The sequence below is a fragment of the Sus scrofa genome, chromosome 13 (assembly GCF_054392235.1).
Source record: "Sus scrofa isolate SSC_HxYL_T2T_F1_AM1 chromosome 13, Sscrofa_HxYL_maternal_Yorkshire_Landrace_v2.0, whole genome shotgun sequence".
NCBI classification, from domain to species: Eukaryota; Metazoa; Chordata; class Mammalia; order Artiodactyla; family Suidae; genus Sus; species Sus scrofa.
This window is the reverse complement of record NC_139395.1, coordinates 221,030,379-221,033,539: the sequence shown is the minus strand read 5'-3', so window position 1 is coordinate 221,033,539 and position 3,161 is coordinate 221,030,379.

Below are 3,161 nucleotides of genomic sequence, written 5' to 3'. Positions count from 1 at the left end.
GATCTTCCTCATCCTACATTTGAATGAAAACTCTTATAGCCCCTTTATTCCCCTCTGTTGGAACCGCTTGCTCTTTGAGCAAATTAGTGATCATTCCTAAGTCAGAATCATAACCTCTAGTTTATTTTCTCCAACGTACTTCAAGGTGAAGGATGAGCTGGTCCGTGGTGTGGGGGTTGCACCGAGAGGACATCTGATCCAGGGATTCATGGCATAAAACATGGTCACTTGCTTGGCTGGGACACCCAGTCACTCTCACGATCATGTGAGCGCCATGTGTTGTGAACCATCTATTGATGAGCCTTGGTTTTGGCGTCTTTCCATTTAGTATGAAGCAGGACTGTTTTGAGTCCTTTCCCACCCAGGGATGGAGCCAGGTCTTCACACCTCGTGAACCTGGAAAAACCGAACATGGAGAGAAAGTTGGGATCCCAAGGATTTAGGAACTAAAATACAAGAACTTGAAATGACTTGAGACTTTTATTTACTGTGAAGCAGGATGCTAAATGGGATTTCAGAGTGGTCCTCTCCCTTGTTCCCGATCAGCTAAACCTCTTTTGTATTGACTGGACATCCAGCATGGAATATTTTAATGGACCCTGCAAGCCAGGCCCACAGGGTTCTGGCCCCAGGCCTCTGCAGCGGCTTCTCCCAGGTCTTCTCACTCTCAGCCCTTCCCCTACCTGCCCTCTGGGTGGCCTTATTGATTTGAATGTATTTTATTTTCTCAAAATACAGTTGATTCACAATGTTGTGTTAGTTTCTGCTATACAGCAAAGTGATTCAGATATATGTTATGTATTTCATGTTCTTTTCCGTTCTGATCTATCCCAGTGTAGTGAGTACGTTTCCCTGTGCTATAGAGTAGGACCTTTTGTTTATCCATCCTATATATGCTAGTTTTCAACTGTTAATCCAAAACTCCCAATTCCTCTCTCCCCAATCCCCCTCCTTCTTGGCAGCTGTGACTCTGTTCTCTATGTCTGTGAGTCTTCTTCTGTCGTATAGATAAGTTCATTTCTGTTGTATTTTAAATGCCACATTTAAGAGGATATCATATGGTATTTGTCTTTGTCTTTCTGACTTCATTCACTTAGTATGAAAATCTCCAAGTCCATCCATGTTGCTGCAAATGGCATTATTGCATTCTTTTTCATGGCTGAGTAGTGTTCCATCATATAGATGTACCACATCTTCTCCTCCTCCTCCTCCTTCTTCCTCTTCCTCTTCTCATTCTCCTTCCTTCTCCTTCTTCTTTTTCCTACACCTGCAGCATGTGGAGGTTCCCAGGTCAGGGATCAAACCCGTGCCACAGCAGTAACCCTAGCTGCTGTGATGACACCATCACATCCTTAACCCACTGCACCATGAGGGAACTCCTGTACCACATCTTCTTTTTAGTTGGGTATTTTTCATGAAAATTTTAATCAGCCATATTTCGATCCCTTTTCCTTAGATAAACAGTAGGTAAAGTAATCATCTTCTATATATGTGCTACCCAGATTTATCCACCTTGGACTTTTGTTCTATTTGCCTTGGTGCTTCTCATTCTATAAAAAGAAACAAGACAATAAAAACACTCCCTTTACCTGTCCTTTCCCATGCCTCCCCAGAACCAACCACAGTTCTGAAGTCAGTGCGGATTATTCCTAGGCATACCCATAAACAAAACATAGCCTTTTTTGTTGTTTAAAAAAAATCAGAAATGGTATCATAATACTCAGGCTTTCATCCTATTTTTAGGTAACTTTCCAGATGTATTTCTATTGATAAATAGGTCTGATTCGTTTAATTTAACATAGAATGCATTCCCCTACTGACAGGCAATCAGGTACCTTTGTTTCAATTTCTTCTTTTCAAAACAATATGGACTTGGAATTCCCTTGGGGCTCAGAGGTAATGCACCTGACTAGTATCCATGAGGACACAGGTTCAATCCCTGGCCTTGCTCAGTGAGTTAAAGATCTGGCATTGCTGTCAGCTCTGTGTAAGTCTCAGAGGCGGTTCAGATCTGGCCTTGCTATGGCTGTGGTGTAGGGCAGCAGCTACAGCTATGATTTGACAGCTGGCCTGGGAAACTCCATATGCCACAGGTGCAGGCATAAAAAAAAATAAAACAAAACAAAACAAAACAAAACAGTATGGACTTGTTCAGTTTCCTAGGTATCGTCCAACTACTTGCCAAGGTGGCTGTGTCAATTAAACTTATACCAAGTTTGAGTAAGAATTCCTAATTCTCTACATCCTTATCAACCTTTGGTGATATGAATGCAATCAGATGTAAGTGAAATGGTATCTAATGTTAGCTGATTTTGTAATTCCTGAGTGTGACTGAGGTGGAGCCTCTTCCTACATCCTTGTCAACTGCTTGGTTTCCCTTCCCGTTAATTTCCTATTTGTGCCTTCTCAGAACCACATGGGTTTTGTTTGCATTTCTTTATAGGAGTTCTTTGTGTAGCCTAGCCCTCCTTTGTGAATGACGTGGGTTCCAAATGCCTTCTCCTCGTTCCGGATTTGACTTTTCACTCATTTGTCACCCCTCGATAAATATAAAGCCTTGACTTGACTTGAGTCAAATATATCAACTCTGCATTCCTAATTTGTGCTGTTTTAGAAAATCCTAAGACGTCCTTGACTCAACAAATATACAGGATACAAAGTGAACCTAAAAATCCATTATAGTTTCATATCTGACCGCCAAGCAGTTAGAAAGAAGATCACCCCTGAATAAAGAGCATTTTCCTTCTTCCTTTGTGATTTCTCTGACTTTTTTCCCTGGCCTTATCACATCTGCTAGAACCATCCTTGTAATAGTAAACAGAAATGTGAGATTGAGAATTCTTGCCTCGGTCCCAGTCTTAGAGGGGGAATTGCTGTATTTCACCCTAAGCGATGATGTTCAGTGGGTGGTTTTCAGGATTTATCAGCTTGAGAATGTTCCCTTCTGTTCCTAGTTGCTCAGAGTTTTTAATCATGTAGGGGAATAAATTTTGACAAACATCTTTTATGCATTTATTAAAATGATTTCATGTTTTTATTTTCATTTGTTTCTATTAATGTGGTAAACTGCATTAGTTCCTTGATATTCAACCTGCTTTGCCTTCCTTAAAGAAATCCACCTGCCTCCTGATGTATTTCTGTTTCTATACCCTGCCAGATTC